At 38.0% G+C, this 20,253-nt stretch overlaps 1 long non-coding RNA gene across 1 annotated transcript in view; it reads right to left on the bottom strand.

The window, feature by feature from the left end:
• Positions 1-20,253, bottom strand: part of LOC141900620 (uncharacterized) — a 42,394-nt gene continuing 22,141 nt past the window's right edge. The window contains exons 2-3 of the long non-coding RNA XR_012618738.1: positions 9,105-9,269; positions 1-56 (exon numbers count right to left, since the gene is read on the bottom strand). This is a non-coding gene — a long non-coding RNA (uncharacterized LOC141900620). The remainder of the gene's footprint in view (positions 57-9,104; positions 9,270-20,253) is intronic.

The raw sequence follows: 20,253 nt of genomic DNA, 5'->3' as shown, positions 1-20,253 counted from the left end.
TCAGATATGTGCGGAATATCGGTATTTTTTCCACCAAATCGCGCTCATACGCTAACCTAGAATTTGAGAAATTGCGTATCAGTAACAGGTTGTTAGAATGGTTATCCAGATATATTTCTTTATTTTCAACATCCACTTATTGCATTCATTTCAATGGATTTTCCGTTGGTGCGCTTGATATTTGACTGATATCATTACATACTTGAGTGAGTCGACGAGATTCCGTGCATAATCAGATTTTTGCCACTAGACCATGGTTTTTGTTACTCCGCCGGCGTATTAAATTGAAAAGCCCGAATGAAACTCTGTCTGTCATGCGACGACTGCTTCGACGTTGCTTTTATTATACGCGAAAGTTTTTTATCCGGGGGATTAATTTTATATCGATATACTCGGTCATATTTACTTTGTGTGTATGTGGACGGATGGCGTATCAATTGGGGATAATTTGCATAGTTTCGGGCTCGAGTACTCGGCTCGAATAGGTTTTTGAATACGGGGGTTTATTTGCAAGTGGTTTCAGGTTCTTGTCTTGGGTTTCTGATAATGGTGAAACAAAAGTTCACCATATGTTCTGAGTCTTTGCCATAAGAGTCTGGCGGAGTAACACTTCAGAGATTGATGGTTTCTGGATTTCTTTAAATCTGGTCACTGGCAATATTGTCAATTGATATGACTCAATATATTAACGACTATTTTTTTCTTTTGTGGTTGTTATTACTTATTCATTAATCAATCTGACAAATGAGCAATTCAAACATTTTGAAACAAGACTTTGATTTCAAGCTGGCAATTTCAAACTATCCGTCATTCCTGCAGTGAATGTTCATTTTCGGCTTCCAAACAGTTACTATATTTGCAATCATCTTCGCGCTCGGTTATATAATAGTAAGAATTTTTCTTCAAGTGTTTATTCAACGTCTCGCCACAGAAAGGTATTTCGTGTTTCGTCACTGGTTTCAAGTTCATTAAAACGTTCGATTTGTATACAGCGGGCAGCTCTTGAAAATCATCGCGACACCGCGTCAAATATTCATTTCGATAGCTGAAATCCTCTCAAATATTTCCAAGGATCGCTTACACGAATTTCCAATTAAAGTTAGGATGTGAAAATCTGAAACGACGCAGCACAGTGAGGGCTATAACAATAATTGTAAGCGTGCAAATCATTGAAAATCTTGTTTTCAGTCGTCAAATGTATACCGAGCGATTGGCAATAAAATTATTCCTACAAGAAATTCTAATCACAGCCATAAAAGACCACAAATAAATTCACGTCCATTATGATGTCAAATTTTTGTTATTAAGACTTCCGGTCTGTACTGAAATCAAGTGCTTCGAATCGTAGTGTTAGTTATTGTTGTTCTATCAGCTCAAAATAATGATGTTTTTATTCGCGTGGAAGTAATTATTAAGGCAAGCGAAATGTTGAAATTTATACTTTGAAGCTGCGTTCATACTATACATACTCATAACCGGTTTCTATTTTTGCAAACATCAGTCCGATAATTCTGTGCACAGATTCAGTTGGCGGACGAAAATATTATCATTTTTATTTCTCGGTGATCTAGCTGACAATTCCCCCGAACAAAGACAAATGCGCGATGGGATTCCGATGGCCTAATTGTAAAACCTGGTCGTGAAAACATTTGCAAGCGATGGTCAGTTCGTCGTTAAAGCAAATGGTCATCGTGGTCGTTGGAGCTGACGAAATGTTGGATTGAACCTAATCCGTCATAGAAGATAACGCATAAAACAGGCACCTGAGATGAATTGACCGCATGGACATCAATAGGGTCGGCCATATTGAAATTTTGGATGCCGATAATTAACGCGATAAGAATTCACCACCTTACAAGTGATGCCGCAGAAAACGACACCTCAAATCATAGGAAATCAGGAGACTTCTTGACTTTGATCAAGTGTTATCTGTGAGATTAATGTAAAAAGATGGTCATCTTTTGTTCCTTGAAGAACAGCTTAAGCAGGCTTTATTGAAGCTTGAGACATAGCATCATTCATTCTTAAGAAGACGTTGGTCAAGAAACGATGGTCGCGATGAATTCGCGTTTGTGAGTTTTAAAGGTCTCGTTAAGTGTTACCCCTTTGATAAAAAAGATACAACGCAACTGTATTTCCCAAACTGATGTGAACATTTCGAATCGCAGTACAAAGAGCTATGACACTGCCGCGAAGCTTGATCCTAACACAGAGGTTGGAGAGAGGATCTATTCACAGCACATCGCAAAGCATGATCAATTCATGATGTTCCTTTCCATTGAAATAAGAAAAAATATATATATTGGACTGGAGACTTTCATATCAAATATACATTCATAATTCATACATTCAGCCGACATGAACTATCATCTATATATGCTACGTATTAATCATTTCAAGTGCAGTTGGGTAATTGTAGTTCATTATCCAATTATGGACGATTTAACAATAAAGAAACTGAACAAACATCATCTTCAAAATGCATCTTTTATCTCTATGTAAATAACAGTGGAGTTAAAAATTATCGGAATGCTGCCGTTATATTATTGTCTATTATTTTCAGACTGTTTGATCTATGTAATATTGGATTAAATGTCACCGACTGCGCTGGCCTACAATTTTCTGTTAAGTCTTCGGCAAATAAAGTTGAAATAACGGGCAAAAACCGGTGGTTTATTATAATTGGATACATTTGTATGCCGTTGACTGGGTCATGAATTTACTAAATTGATATATGGACCACGCACTGTGTGTTCCTCTTGTGCATATTTGCGCTCATTATTTTTTGACATAATGAGCTGAAAATTGTTAAAAGCGCAAATTAGGCCCGGTTGAGAATAATTGACTGCGGGTTCTATTTGCTCGTGTTAAGTTTTTAAATTCGATTCCCAGAACAGAAGCCCCGGTTCGGTTGCCCGGTAGTTTAACTAGGTGCAATTTCCTATGTAATTATCCTGTTAGGTTTCAATCATCGTAATTGGATGTACATGGATTTTTCAAACGTAGGGTATTTTCCAAACAGGATGGATATAGAAGTGTAATTAAATCTATGATAGAAATATTTCGTAGTTATCAATGTTATAAAGGGCAGAGACTGTGGCAACGTTTTGTCTGGTCATTCGTATCAACTATACTGAATCAACTTACTGGTATTTTTCCATACGTCATTCGCTCGTTTTGATATAGTATCGTTTTAGTAGGATGGTGAAAGAGGGAACTTGTACTGTGACCAATCAAAATATCTGATTCCATGAAAAACCGAACGAGTGAATGTAAATTTAACATTTGACGTAGGATTTATATGTGTTTAGAAGGATGAGAATAACCTTGATTAATTTTTTTTTCAGCCATTCATAAATAATGTATGCAATCTTGCATTCTTCAAAGGTCGTTGACTGTATTTCATGAAGACACAATCATAATTTATTTGATTTATACTGAACTTAAACGTCTAGTGGCACAGGATCAGACAAAATTTCTGGAATTCTCAAATTCAGATATCATCCAATGATAAAGTTTATTTGTATGTGTTTTCATCAACTCGTATTGCATCTGAAGTGGGTTTTCTTAACCGAAAATTTTATAACGTTTTATTGATAATGATCACCTGTAAGGGGCGCATTGCACAATAATCACGTCCTTCGTAATGATCTATCCTACGCTAGATAAATATGATTTTTTTTCCCGTACACCGGATACGTGAGATATGAATAGTGTGATATGTTACTACTTCGAATCCGATTCCTGTAAACGGATTTTTTCACGCGGAATTTTTTCAACGTACGTCGAATACGGAGGATTTTTTTTTCATCGCCGCTAATAATTAGGCAAACTGTCAAGAGTGTGCAATAACAGTTGGAGGTTTTAATTACTCATATGTGACGACATGAATACTTCCCACTTTCAGGTGACTTAGCATTTTCTCCGAGCAGTTCGTCGTCTACGAATACGCGCTTCAACGATTGCAAAAAACTAATTCGATGACATTTTTTCCCCGTAATTAGAAGACATGTATGCCGGCAGGCTTTAAGTTTCTTCTCGTGAGTATTAGGCCAGTAATTTGAAGCTGGCCGAAGAAATCGATGCAATACAAGCCGATAGTTTTTCGCAACGTGTTAATTTTGTCATTTAGCTCCAGTAGCGAATTTTTCGGTCTGACCAGACTAGTAATATGTTGCGTTAATATCATTGATAATAGGAAAAGATTTTTTAAAAAGCCTAGATTCGCGCTAAAAAGGATACGCGACATTCAAAATTTTCATTTTCCTTGCCAGTTCTTTCGCTAATTCGGATTTCAACTGATAATATTCATCCATACTGGATATACCGAGGCATTATTCGAGGAGATTTAATAAAAACGTGCCTCGCCATTTTTCACGAAGCCGGACACTTTTTCCAATTAGACTCAGTTTTACGAATGATAGATATAAACCGCGGCGTTACTGCGTTCATCAGCGCGCCAGTCGTCAAATTGATTTTTAGATTTGTTATTAAAAAAGACTTTCAGAACATCATTAGCGACGATGACGGGATTTGTTTGAGATTCCGGTTACATTACAGTGAAACTATCGTAAACGAACGCATCAAATCTTTTGTTCTAGTTTTCCCTGTCCGTGCATCGATTGTCACGAGCCGTTATGAATAGTTTTCGTGATATTTTCTTACATTCAAATCGATACATTCATCGATATTAGAAAGCCTTTAGAATGCGTGAAACAGATTTCATTCACGCTAATAAGACACGGCGTTTCTATTCATTAACCGGTGGCTTGTATTTTTGTTGATCGATATCTAGTTAGTATTTTTTGAAACTGTTTTGCCTTTTATACGTCGACGGCTTTTCTCGCGCTTTCTTTTTCTCTGGTCACGATGTATTTGTGTACGGCGATTTTTCAATAGGTTTGAGTTTCCTAAGGGTGTGGTTTCATGGGAGAAAACTTTGGAAATTCTTCAATACGATGTTTATCAGTAATTAAGCATTCATAGTGACTAGAGTAGGTTCATTTCACTTCAATATGTTCAAAATATCGAAGGGTATAGAATTTATCGATGCAAACTAATAAGAGATAAGGTGGCTCCTGCACCTTCCTTGAATGAGAAAGGTCTAGGTTGTAACATGAAATGACTGTATTTTTAGCTGATTAGGCGCGAATGATTTATTTTCTCTCCACTTTCCATTAGTCGCTGTTTGTAATTAGTGAAGTTTTCTCGCTAATGCATTGAGATTTCAAAAACTTCTTATCGGTGACCTGTGGCCCGGTTGCACGAGGCGTAAATGCTTACGGCATCGATTTTGGATTCGATTTCCGCGGCAGTCGTTTTGCTATGTAATTAGTGATTGCCAGATTCCGCTTTCAGTTTCGTTTCGTCCAAATGTGATTTTCATAGCTGTCAGCAGGTTAAAAAGTGCTCGTGCATCGCTAGAGAACTTTATACCCGGGTTTCAGAAAAATATCCGCCGCGAATGCCGAGCGACGAACTGCAAGTTCAAGAATGCAATATCGCATTTTAGATAGATGACTAGGACTCTGAGAGTCTTATGGGTTTGGAATCCTGTTCATAATAACAGCTGCTTCTGTTAAAACAATCAGGAATTTAGCCTTATACATTCCTTCGTATATGATGAAAATTTTCACAATACTTGTGACTGCTGCTTGGCTTTGAATTTTTCACGGTGTTAAGAACCAACACCTTGAATATGGAAAAGAGTGGCTTCGACTGAGAAAGCTTACATTGATCGATGCCAGGTTTCCCTGATTACACATTCGGAGGTTGTAATGATCTATTTTGTGTTTGTGAAATTTTTCTTTATATTAAAACTCAACTCAGATTCTGATTTACAGGTGGAAGCATGTGCGATATGATGTAGCTAACAACCAACGCCCTGAATTATTATTACTCGTATTGAAAACAGACTCGAATTAACGAGTTATAAGTTTAGGAGTGATAATGAATGTTTCTAACACTTATTGATCAGTTGAAATTGCAATCATTCAGTTATGAAGTTCAGATTATTAACACTTGAAACGTCGCTGATGAGTCTCTATTGTACGTTCATTGTGTCACCGGTAACCGTTTATCGAAGCTGATGTAACCGCGGAATTTTCATTTTCACCAAAGTTTCAAGTTATACGAAAACGGCTTTCAAAAACCTAATTACGGCAATGGAGCCGTGCTGGGCGGAGAATGACCTACTGCTAACATCTCTATTTGTTCAGACCATTTACGATTAAACGCGCATTATACTGGTAATATTTGTTTTTAATGTATGACTCGCGCCATCATCAGGTATAGCGACATTCTGTATCCATGGCAAAAATGTGTTTTAATTCTAATCATCGTGGCGTCATTTTTTACACCGCGTCGCTGTATTGGTGACTATTATTTGAACTCTAGATGCCGGAAAATTGCTGATTAGTCGTAGCTTTACTATAGTGTGTATATTCTTTAATGAGAATTGATTATTTCAATGGCGACTTCGTTCTGCAGTCGCTAGTAACATAGAAAGTGCGTCTCAACCATTGAAATATCTTGAATATAGTTAACTTTGGTGACAATTATAGGTGAAATCCTCGTTTTCTACTAGACTTACGAATGCTACAAATCAATCATGATTACCAATAAGTATAGACTATGTGAAAGCCTTAACTCCATATCAGTATTGATAGGCCTTACATACAATTATGAGTCTTCACGAGGACTGGCCGTGGATACAATTTCTGTTGATATTCTATGTTTTCAAACGACGCCAATATTGACATTTAACTGTACTGCAGAATGAATATGCACCAGTTTTTCGCTATGGAGGAAAATGTACGGTATATTTAATGACTGCTAGAATGAACCCCGGTGCATTAATTATACTCGATGATTTTCATTCGATGTAATGACCACTGATTTAGCAATTTCGGGGCCAAGGAAATCATTAACAAGTAAATATACGACGACCGACCGTGTCAATAGTTTGCGTGACAGTTTTTTGAAAAACCCTTTTAGATTGTTACAAAATATTGCTGTTATCGCTATACAAAGTTCACTGGTGGCTATTTCCGGTCGGGCGTCGCGTGAAACTGAATAAAGTTTAATATAAGTGCACGGGTGAAATACGCGAATTTTTAATACACGATGAACAATTGTGGACCCCCACAATTTTCTTGACAGAGAATTGAATGGCCTCATTAGATGCAGCCGCAGTTATTGAATATATCATAATCTTTGCAAATGTAATACAGGGTTTTTGTAAAACGCATTTATTTTTGCACTCACAAATGTTTAGTACCTCGAGTGACGTTGTTTGAATTCCATGTTCTATTTGCTAATAGCGAAGATATACCACTGTGATTATGTCTAAAAATGTCCAATCGGAGCACCCGCTAAGAAATGAAAAGGGGCCCAGCGATTACTGGCGCATTGGTTTCAGCATCCATAGGATGGGCATTCCAAAGGGGGTCAGGGGCTGCAAATGAACACCATTTTGGGCCACGGTACCCTTTTATGAATGAAGAAAGATATCTTAGGTTGTTCGTTAAGAAATCTAATGGATCTGGCCCTTTTAAGAAGAAATTTGATCCCCTTGAAATATTCTGGGGCCTATTCATAGCCATTATAAAAAAATCCAAATAAAATCTTTCTTTCCATTATTTTATATAGATTATGCTTTCGGTTGGTGATGCTTTTTGAATCGAGTAGAGCTACGTATTGAGATAGTCGTCAGAATGATTAATCTAAGGGTGAACTAATTGTTTAATACTTCTGGCTGCGTGCTGATCGCTGTGCTGATTAATCTTGCAATGGTTTTTCAACCAAATTATAGATGTTGCAGCGGCGTATTAGAGATTATGCATTGAGAGGGATAAATGTCAAAAATGCAGTAAAGCGATCCACATTAGCCAGGCACACCCCGTAATTATGAAAACCGAATGGTTGATTTTAGCTTAAAACCATGTATAATTTTGTCAGATTTGACATTTCCGGGTCCTGCCCTTTGTGTTGGCATATATACATCGAAATTTCAATAGGTGTTCATTTACTCAAAGAGTTTATCCAAAGTTCAGTTCAATTTAATTACAATGAAATACAGTTTTGATAACATTGATTTAATCTAGTGCAAAAAGTTCAAACAAGCGGCTTAAGTAAGATTTCAAGCACAGATTGTTTAAGTGGCTACTTATTGGGCTTTCAAAGAGTTATTTTTTTGTAAGCGTAGGTACACAATTGAAGAGATCGTGCGAATTTGTGCGAAATAGTAAAGAATTGTAATTTGTCGATGTCTACCGCGCGTAGTATTTGGAATAAAGTGGAAGTTATTAGTTTTTGTAATAGATGGGCACAAGTGGACATCTACCTGCGATAACTATGGTAACAAGTAACAGATTGTAGCGGTGGCGTGGAGTGGCCATTACTTCGTGGACTCCTCGTGTACGCGTCGCAGGATGACTAAGAGCGCTCTCTGTGATCGTCGTTTCCACAATTAAAACTGCGCGATTTAGCGAGCACAAAACGTCGTCGCGAAAAAACCTACTATTAGGAAACATGGTCAAGAGTGTCTAAAGTCTAATCATGAAATAATTATGCGATGACGACTAGTATGTCGCAGTGAAATGTTTTAGCTGATAATGGCGACCGATCCTCTTATGCGAGGCGCTCGTTTATCTCAATGGGAAAAGAGCCCGGCTGAATTCATGAAATTTCATGTCTCGTTGGCTATTTTGAATTGAAACGGCATAATGAGAAACACTCGAACGCTTCAGTCAAGATGGCCATCAATTTCGTGTGAATGAGACGATGCCTCTACATTGTTATACCGGTTCTTTAAAGTGATGCCGGTTGGAAATTGAAACGAAGTGGAATGTGATTAATTAAACGAAATGCAGAAATTAATTCTCATTAATTAAAAGTATGCTATGAACGACCCAGATGGCTAGTCTACTAAGTAGTCGGTCATGCCCTGCTTCACACGAAAATGGAAGAATCTCTGTTCAACGACCAACATTCACGAAAGAACATTGAATTTTCTTACTATTACCTGTATATATGATATAATGAGATATTCAAAAAAGTAAATGCCCCGTTTATGAAATAAAGAGAAAAATTAAATTTCTTACCTTGGTACTATGAGGGCCAGTAAATCATCAGAGCGTCCAGTACAACTGTGCCACTGCGTTGTCTCAGTTATACAACAACACAGTCTTCTTGAGTGTTGGTAATGATTGCTTACTGCGCTGTGCTATTCAATCGCGTTTTTTTCTCCGTCCACGGAATCTGAATCGCTGAAAAATATAATGACAAACGACGATCATAATCTCTTCAATTGATATGAGGCTGGATTGGACTGGTGTACAGATCTCCGCAGCCATGGCACTCTGGAAAAAAACCATTTTGCAATGTCGATAGATGGTCAGTTGGTAATATGAGAGGCAGCTATTGAACCAACTGAATTCAGTATGGATTGGCGCTTTTTCGTCTTTTCTTCGCTAAATGCAATACATTTCGATCAGACTTGTACAGTTTGTGAATATTTCAGACGTACTTATGACATGTAATACTTAATCCCCGGTGCTGAGAGGTCTGTGTAGCCATACTCCATACTTTTTCCCATAAGACAGCAAGAATTTCGCTTCGCTTCTTATGGGCGATTATTTTAGCAATGGCCAGAATGTTATGTTTCGGTGCAAAAAGCGTAATATTCTGAAAATTAGAATCGCGTTCTTTTTTATCGCTCTATTCAAATTATGATCGGTGCTGTATATGACACGAAGTAGGACGTGACGGTGAAAGATTCTGTTGACACTCCTGTCCATGCGTAAACACTTCTATGAAATTGAAAATCAGCGACTAAAGAGAAATTCTGCTGCTGCTGCTGCTGCTGCGTGAAAAAATACTGCACCTTCAAACCGTTACGGAAAAACAACGATTATGTTATTTCAGCCCATTTTTTAATGACTATGTATAATATTAATCATGTGCTGCTGGTACCAGCGTTAGTTGTATCAGATAGATACACATGGAATTATTTGGCTCAGTAAATTTGAACAGAGGAAAGTAATGAGAGTAAAATTACACTGATCTACAAGTACGAGCCAGCGTTCAATTCATGGATTCAGGTTAATATGTAATTAATTCTCACAGATGAAGTAGTTGTAGTAGTCGCGGCATCCTGTTTTCGAGATGAAAAAATGCTCGTCTCATTTTACGACTGGAAATTTCAGAAATATGTTTTCCTCGAACGCGTCGCATTGCATTTTGCGGTTTTCGCAACTAAAACTGGTACGATTTAAAGTGAATCATTCGAAGCGCTGGTGTTATTGCAGTTTTCAGACGGTGTTGGTCTTCATCATTTACATAAATATTCATGCAAATTCGATACTTTGAGAAAATAGTTTGTACCGTAAGTGAAAATGCCTCGGATAACTTAACAATGTTTTTTGTAAACAAGCTTTTAATGAGTGACTTTGGTGTTTTGATATGAAAAGATAAAACCCTTATGGTATAGACCTAACTCATACTTTCCAAGACACAGAGACTACTTTTCATTTTAAAGATCATTTTTTTGCAATCAGAATTGCTCTAGAATTTTTTATATACATATGCTTAGCGTTGTTGAAATGTTGTACATGATCAGGTTGTTAGTTAGGTTTCGTATCATCCAATTGTTTTTCCCAGTGTCTTTTCAGTTTCTCAGATTTGTAGCATCAGATATGTGATATTTAACGTAAACACGATCATCAGTGATATCAATGTCATCATTCACACAAGTCAACAGTGTTACCCGGTGCAGTTGGGGGTGGTTACAGTACTATATTGCAGGTACTTAAATCAATTGTACAGATGTATTAATGCAATAAATTTCTTGAAAGAAAAAAACACAAGAGTCACTTCTTTGCACTGAAACACGCAGTTTTAATGCTCCTTATAGCGTATATTTCATGTTGACCTATTGAGAGTTAATAATCACCAAATAACATAATTGAGTAAACATTGTTTGCCAAACCTTTGTCGGGTTTTCACTGGTTTCCTATTTGTGATTCTTTTAGTATTTTTCAACTATAAGATGATGTGGCTTTTGACATTTCCAACGACGATTTTCTATGTTTTCTTAAACACCGCTGAACAACTTCATTCTGTTCGTCTGCGGCTTTCATTTCGCTGATAATAGCTGCTCGCAGTGTATCTATCATAGTCAGTGACTGGACTAAAATGAATATAAAGCCGGGTGTTGTGTTATAATTCAATTTTCCATCCCCGGAAAGTGGCACCTACGACCTTTCTGAGAAAACATGATAACACAAGGCCGATGCACTGCACTAATTCATTATGCAACTACTTTATTTATATTTTCTCGATGCTTTCTTTGTATAAACTGAAAATTACCGAGATTATCAATTCGAGGTCTGCCGGTGACGACGTGTGGATAAGTAATTCGAGAGCGGATGAATTCTCAAAGTGTTTTTTTCTTGTATTAATGTTTTCGCGCCGTGCCTACTGCGGTCAAAGCATGTAAATTGTAATCGGATTTCTCGATTTTTCCATCAATCAAACATTGGAAAGATATGTATACAATCGCGGCATCAGTCAGTAGACAAATTATGCGCCGTCTCAAGACTACTGAATCTTGGCTCGCAGTTGCGATTTCTTGCTTTTATGCAATTTTATGTAAAAATTCTGAATTTAAGTATTCATTATACAATGACATGTTGATTCTCATTGACCAAATTTTCGAGTTTCTCATGGGTTGAAAATCCGCACTCCATAAACTGCACAAATTGAAACGTCAAGGCTCCATCACTGCTCTCAAAAACTACTGAACTGTCTTTAATATTCACTTCTCTATTCATACTATATGCAATTTCCTATGTATATATACACATATAAATAAGACTTCAGTTTCTTCTCCATTTTATTAATAGTTTATTCGCGTAACTGGATGTCAATTGACTTCACTCCGCCGAGTTCAATATCGGAAATTTATGCCGGTTATGTATTGGGTTTGAATTTATATTGCCGGGCTTCAAGTGATACTTCAAACTCAGTCAAGTGATCCGGGTTTTCGAAAACAGCGCTGAACACCGAGTTCATTGGCGCTGACTCGGGATCAAATGTTGAAAGTTGAAAAACGCTTGTATGTGATATTGCAGTGAAGTGAAGTACTACGACGGAAATTGTTTTGAAAAAAGACTTTATCAACGCTATTAGAAACGCTATGAACTCAGTCAGAATGCCTTGATTTCTAGTAATGATTTCAATGTTATTCTCATCTTCATGACTATTAACCTCATTTTTCTGCAGCTGCCTGCCATGGAGAGCAATTATATTCTGTTGACCATCGGTCAGTGGCTAGGGCGAGTTTTAAAGCCCGATTCGATTACAATTCACAACAGATATTTCTATCATGAAAAAAGGTCAAAATCAAGTGCTTTGTCTCCATGCTCGACACATGGTGCTGAATATCACTGACCAATGGTCAGTTTGTCCCTTCCGGCCGCAACCGTGTTATACACTGGTCAGGTTCTTTCAAGTTTACAATAGAAACAACGTAGTCGATTGTTATTAGTGCTTGAAGAAATTCAAGATGATACTCTCGACCAAAATGATATCGCCGACAGCGATCGGTTTTGGTCCGGAAAAAAACTAAAGGGATTCAGTAATTGGGGATTTTCTCGGACGTCAGTTTAGGTGCTTTGAAACTTTGAAATTGTCGCCGAGATGAAATGGATTTCGCCGATAGCGAGGATTTAGTGGTGAAAAATAGAAGTATTCAATAACTGATGATCGCATTGCGTTGCGGACATTCGATGGTTTACTTGGACGCGCGTCTTTTTATCATCGTCAACTATAAAGGGAGAGAGGGATGGATACCTCTGGGTGGAGACGAGATCTAATTACAGAAGTAATTTCATGAATACAGATCTAATTCCTCAACAGTAAAGTTAATCAGAGTTTACTCGGAAAGAAAGCATTCAATACACATAATGTCTGATTGGATATGGAATGACCTTTCAAATCTGAGGTTTCGTCGTCGAACTGCCGCTCTAATCATTTGGGCCCTGGTATTCATTTTAAACTGAGGGTTAACTCAATTGATTGAATCCCCTGGACCCAGTTCCACAGTTGTGAGTTAGAGTTAACTCTGAGTTAAAGTTAGTTCATTTTCAATGTTGTAACCCAGAGTCAAATCTTAACTCAGAACTGTGGGACTGGACCCTGGGTTTTAAGTTAACATTAGTCTATAAAACTAGCCCTTGGTGTTTATTCCATTCAATAAAGTCTATAGAATATGTTTAATTTCAATTTCAATAATATAGAATTTAAATTCCATTGTTAAGAATGGACTGTTTTCACTATGTAAGCGGAAAGTCCCTTCCGAAAATCATCGCACCTTATTCCAATCCCGTTTGTCTCGCTAATCATTATGTGACCCTAGAGGACTACTTCATTTTCACTTTATCAGACGTCACCCCGGTCAGTAATGGCAATTTAGTCTACGTTCTTGTCATCATTAAGCGCCGCATTCCTCGAATTCAAATCTTCGGGTATTTTTATGTCTGCTGGTCAGTCATCGCCTGTGCGTCCCGGTTGACAATCTTAGAAATGCAACGTCCCGCTATTTTTACACCTTGCAAGCAAATTGAGATCGAAGATCGGGGTTACTATGGCAACACAAAGTGACCATTACCCGTAATTAAACTTATTTCAATAGCAGACGATGAACGGCGCTGGCTGTGAATAGAAAATACAAAGAAATGTCTCGAGAAAAAAAACTCGGCATTTCTGCTCTGAACAATTTTCCGCAGTTGCGTGTATTCATTTTAGAACCGATTTTATGTTAGAATCGTAATGGCAGCATTACTGGCCCGTTGTTGGGGGGGGGGGGGAGCTCATAAAATCTGCTTTTATTTCTTAAATCGGAAGAAAATATTAAGCTGAACTACACTACAACATAATACATGCATATATGTAAAATTCTTCCCGGAAATCGCCCAGAGGCCATATCTGAGCATTAAAGTTTCATTTGAGAGATGGCCCACCGTCCCCTTCAGGTCCAACCAAGTCAAAAACGAACCCACCCACATATTGCTCACGCCACGGGCCTGCATTACTGCACTGCAGTTTGAGATGGATTTCTAGAATAGAATACACATTTCTAATGAAATTGGAAGAAAATCTCATTGACACAGAATTCACACATATACATGTACATGTACATGCTCCTCCCTGGATTTTAGTTGGTTTTGATAATTCTTCAATTGTTTTTGTCAATGTAATTAATTGGGCCTAAAAAGAATTAATACTTCATGAGAAACAAGATAAAGACTCGATGAAACATCGCCACTTTCAATCGCATTCATTGAAATACTGCATATTCTTGCACTTCTTTATTCAACGCAACCCCTTTAAATGGATTTTAAATATCAAATCCATCAATGCACGATGTAACTGCAGGCGTTCTTTTCAATTCCATTCAATTTTTAACGGCGCTGTTTATCCATCAACTGACGCGCTGCAACCCCTTTAAATCGTTTCAAATTCTCTTCAAATGATTACAACGATAAAACGCCTCGGCGCAGCGCGAGTGCGCTGTGACATCATCATCCACTGACAACTGAACAGTCGGCGTGACAAATCTCAATTTTAACCGACCGCGTTGAAATTCCATTTAATCTCGTTGAACGCGTTGTCGACATTGCAATGATCACGATCAAACTTAACAGTTTAATTGCCGGTTCATTGATTCGCGTTGAAATAATGGCCGACTTTACAAGTGCCAGCGGTTAAACGAACGCGATGATTAAGGTGACGTTGTTTCGCTCGAGCGATAAATCAATTTCGAAAAGAAATCCAAACTCAACGACGACGACGAACGCGGATTTAAACGCGCAATTCGAATGACTCGTCGACATTTACAATCGGCGGAAAGCAGCGACTAAGAACGATGCGCCGGCATTTTCAAGCCATTTTAAGACGAATGTTTTGAATACGGAGAATGAATTAAATGGTGGAATTATTTGAAAACTTAACCCAAAAATGTTCACCAAAAATGATTTTTTCACCTGGAAAACATTGTTGGAGAATTGCGTGTATGAATCGGAATCAAGGTATACATTTTTAGCCCAAGACGATTTTTTTGAAAAAGGGAGATGAAATAAGTGGTTGAGTTATTAAAAAACTTGACCCAAAAATGTGTATCGAACATTTTTTTAACCTGAAAAACATTGTCGTAGAATTGTATGAATTAATGCGCCAGTTGTCGACATGTTATCATTAGTATTGTTTTTATCGCTTTGTCTCTCTTCTTTTATTTGTCATGCGGCGAAACGAGAGAGATGAAACTAGAAGCTCTAAACTGGACATCAATTTAATCCTAGGCCTAAGCTCGCTGTTTCAATAACGTCACTCTATCCTGCTACCAGTTAGTTGACAAGTTAATCACGCCAGTCAAATCGACATTGTTTTTGTCACCTCTTTTTATTCGCTGTTCGACGTTGAGATGAAACTGCAAGCCGTAAACTGGACATCAATTTAATCCCCAGTCTGAGCTGACCAGGAAATGATTATATCAAGCTGCGATCCCTTTTAATCCAGGCTGGCCGGACTTTGGATTAAGCGAACGTCCAGTAGAATTGATTGTGTTGTTGAGGATTTCTCTTATCGTTTTCCTGCTGTTGAACTTCATGTTATGTTATGTCTTCGAAGAAAAAGACGACGGCATCGTTTTCGGTCTGTAATATCCAAGCAAGTTACTTAGTTGCTGTGAGAAAACATTATTGTGTACTTTCACAAGAACTTAATCCGCCTTCATACAACTGGACATTGACTGGACACTGATCCTGCTTAGAAAGTTTGCCCATGTTTGTGCATCTTGTATGATCTGCACTATGGAAATCTTCACAAATCTCAATCCAGTTGGGAGTTCATTAAAAAGCGTATGAATCTTTCTTTGTGAATGGTGAATCTGCAAGCTAATGAATTCTGTTTCATATTTGGATCAATTACATGATCATTGACTCATTGCTTTTCCAGCGCAGAATTTGAACATAAGGTGCAGTACGGGATAACATTATAATTATGAAATGTGTTGATCGTTTTTTTAAACATTATTATGGATTTCCGCTACACACCTAAGGATATTGTTTACACATCTGCCGTCTGTAATTAGATATTTTCGAAAAAAAATCCAGACGTGAAATTTCAGAAGATTACACAAGTTTTAAGCCGTTTCTTAGAAATATTCTTCTTGCGGAGACCTAATTGAAATAGCATACATGTAATGTCTAAGATTTCAAAATGTGAGTGTATGCCACTCTACATTACATCAACTTTGGCATCTAAAACCTATAAGCGGCTGACAAATCTCAATGACACATTCTTAACGCGCTTTGTTTCAGCGACGAAGGAATAAAAATGAGAATGAACCGACTGGGATATAAGATACTGGCTGTGTAATTTGATTCAAATTTTCCTTGAATACACTTTATATCGGTGTAGAGTTTCCAAACTTTTCACTAGAAATACGGCTTTGAAGAGCGTCGTATCGTATGTTATGTTATCGGTTAGTAATAAGATCAACCATCCCCAGTCGAATTGAAGTTCACAGTTAAACGGAATCAAATGACTTCGCTATGTCTTACAACAAAGAAAACAGATGCATGTATTTGAAATGCTCTGAACTTTTTGATCGCATAATTTAAGAGACGCTGTACATCGCTTGAAAAGAAAATTTATTTATCATTTTATTTTACTGTCGTTTTCAGTTAAATATTGATTTCGAATCCATGTGTGAGTGTTGATGTATATTCAGTCCAGATAATGGCTTCGTTCGTGCTTCTTGCATTTACTTTTTGCCCAGAAGCGAAGCGAATTAATGACAAAACTGATATTATGCACATTTTGCCGTCAGCCTGCCATTTCGACTAGAAAAACTGTCCAACGAAACAGACAATATTTCTATCATTTTGCACTTCTCAGCTGCGCGAACGGCAAATGGTTTTATATAATTCCACGTTCATTACAGTTGGTCATTGCTTCACACCAGGTGCTCGTTTGACAATTTTGCCTCCGAACTCGAGAGCAATTTGGATTTTCTTTGACGAAACTGTCCCTCTCTCGTTTTATGTTCACCAATAACCAGGTGCAGATGAGCTTAGTTATAATCTGTATATTATGGAAATTATTGGCGAAGATGTGCGAAAAACACGAACTGACCAGTGGTTGCAGTGTTTTTTCCATTATGTTTGCGTGCGAATTAGCCTGGCTAAGATGCCGACTACGTCGTTATTACAAATCTTTTCAAGCTGCAATTTCACAACGTTACCTTTCCCAGTCCGTAAAGAACACCATTTTGAGCCTCGCGAGCTCTGAAAATAAGTTATCAATTTTATTTATCTGGGAGTATGCGATGCACTTCATAACCTTCGTATGGGAAGTAATTCGTTTGGGCTGTAAATCTTATTTTAGTGTCCAGCTCCGTTGGACTGTTTTTGCCTTTTTTTCTGTTCGCCATACATTATCTCTGTCTCAACGCAACCGGTCAGGTGCAGGAAGTGTTTAATTTTGCAGAAACTCACAATAGAAGATGGAAAGGCTGGCCGGAAATTCACATTGTCCATTAAGCTAGGCGTGGTGTGGAATTTCTGTTATACAGGAAGATCTTGTTATGCACTGATGAGACATTAGAGAGCCTCATTTAACACGATTGCCAAACTGTGTTTTTTTTTTACTTGTTTACTTCTGCGTTACCCCTCAGAATAATTGACAAGTTTGCAGGTTGTGTGAAACAGCCTCGACGAATGTCTCCGTAAAGTAAGCTGTTTCAAATTCGACTTTTTCGAGCGCATTATGCCTTTCGTCAAAATGATAACTGTCGTGTATGATAATTCTAATAAAGTTCGCGACATGGCTTTTTCGGAAAAGGTAAATCGTTGATTTATTACATGAGTATCACTTACTGGGGCGATAGGGGATTACTAGAATTAACAAAATAATTGTAAAGTGATAAAATTGAAAAATTAAGACAAATAAAACATATTTAAAAAAATTAAAAAAGAACAGAAATATCCTCACCAAAATGGTGTGGTTAAGGCGCGGGCGCGTGCTTGTAAAACCGGGAAGCTGGGATTTAGAAGCGAACGAAGATGACCGCTTAGCCAAACGCCCAACTGATTTACTACCAAGCATAACGACCTAATGTGACCAGTTACTCGTGACGTCACCGGGCGGTATGCATTGTCGGAAGTGTAGAACTTCGTATTTTCGACAGGGTCAAAATGTGCAGTGCAATTTACTTCATACACAAAATCCCCTCATATTCCACTTACTCATCGTAATATTCGTTAGAACTGAGTTTGATTGAGGTGTCTAATAACTATCTGTGATTACTATTTTTTCTGATCCGAACTCATTCCAACCCTTATAATGTAATAGTCGGTGAAGCCTAATTAACAGCAAATATCTGACTTGGCCGTTTCTTCAGGTGTAAGTTTGTGCATATTTAATAATGACAGTTCCTTGTTTACAGATGGAGAATAATTGTCTCTTTGATCAAGTTGGGTATCTATTATTGGTCGGTGATTACTTCCCCAACCAACAGGAAAATGTAAAGAAATGAATTTTGTCCGCGAGCGCCACAGTCGGTTTTTTCTATCAAATGAAAATAATGACTGGTAGAGCTATTTTTTATCCTTGACAGAGAGTGAAAGTCTTTGGTGTCGGAGGTGTGCGCACCTGAACGTTATTGTTCTGCGTTTTGTCCTAAAGGAATCATGTTTAATGAAGTTGATAAATGTTTGAAGATGTTTTCCGCCATTTACAGCTAGCACCATTCGGTGCAGCGCACATGGTGCAGGGGCTGGTTCCATATTCAAGACTTAAGACCAAAAGTGGTCTTAAATCTTAAGACTGGTCTTAAGTTGTTAGATTGGCTATAGAATTAAGTTAAGTTGGTCTTAGAACGGTCTTAAGTCTAAGCCCTCACTATGGAACCGGCCCCAGGAGACTGGAGTAGTCCATGACGAAGGTCAGCGGGCATATACGTATAACATGCCCACGGTGCTTGAGAGTGGAGTAGTCCATAAACATGGTGAATTGTTAGTTTATTTTCTATGATTTAGTTGCGGAATCAAAAATTTGGCAGCGTTTGGGATTTAACAATACGCGGTTGATTGATCAGTTGTCGTTAACGACTGTTGTCTTCATCGATTCGGTCAGCGAGAGTAATGACGCGGCCGCTTGATTCGAATCGCAATAGCCCGAAACGAGGGTGATTTGTTTACAGTTAAATTACCGATGATGACCAGTGAAAACGCAACTGATCACTAGCCACCGATCATTCGTTATACGGCGAGTTTATTGCAGTAGCCATCGATCAAAATTAAATGTCATTCTGGCGTTGACACCAGTCAACAATGCAAACATCAACTCTATGTATACTCGCTGATTGGGCCCACGTGAAAGAAATTGCGACCAGGATTTGACGCTGATTTCGCATTTGTTTTTAATTACGATAATGACGCCCGAATCGGTTGGAGTTCATTCATGTACATCGTTAACAATTCCTCGCAGAATTAACTTTCCAGATTCGGAAATAATTCTGACCACCGAGTCGCTACTGATTGAAAATGAAAAGGGCCCAAATATCATACAGTCGACGCGTCTATCAAATTAGTTACAGTATTCGTATACACGATATTATTCTATACATCGGCGAGAAAGTATCCAGAATTCATAATCAGAATTCATCGGAATCAAATTCAAATCAATTCGTCTGTTATTAGTCAATTTATTTGAGGATGAATACACGACGCGCCGACAGACTACAATCCCTACTTCACAGATATTCAAATTTCATTAGGTGACTGTTCACAGCCATCGGGTCTCTTCCTTGTGTAATTAATTATCGCGAAATTACTTCCTTATATAGTTGCTAGTTTTTCTTCCGGACTGATGAGGCTCTGGAGATATGACGCGTCCAAATTTGCCTGTGTTGCGCGTGTGGTCATTTGCTCCTGACAGATTTTCTAGCCCGATTATTTTCGCGACTTCGCGTTCATGGGAAGTAATTAATCTTCGAACATTTGAGAACTGCATTGAGCATATTAATCCCACGTGGTCAACGGTAGCTGGGTTCAGTTGACCAGGCGCGTCGTTTTTCCAAGCGGTCTGAAGTACACGCGCCCCCTGACCGGGCGTTGGTCGAATTTTTCTTCCGAGAACTCGAGAAATTCGATATTTCCAACGTTAAACAAGCAAATTAAGGTAAAC

This window comes from Tubulanus polymorphus, chromosome 2, assembly GCF_964204645.1.
Source record: "Tubulanus polymorphus chromosome 2, tnTubPoly1.2, whole genome shotgun sequence".
In the NCBI taxonomy this organism is placed as follows: Eukaryota; Metazoa; Nemertea; class Palaeonemertea; order Tubulaniformes; family Tubulanidae; genus Tubulanus; species Tubulanus polymorphus.
The sequence above is the reverse complement of the archived record's forward strand: the minus strand, read 5'-3'. Positions and strand labels throughout refer to the sequence as shown.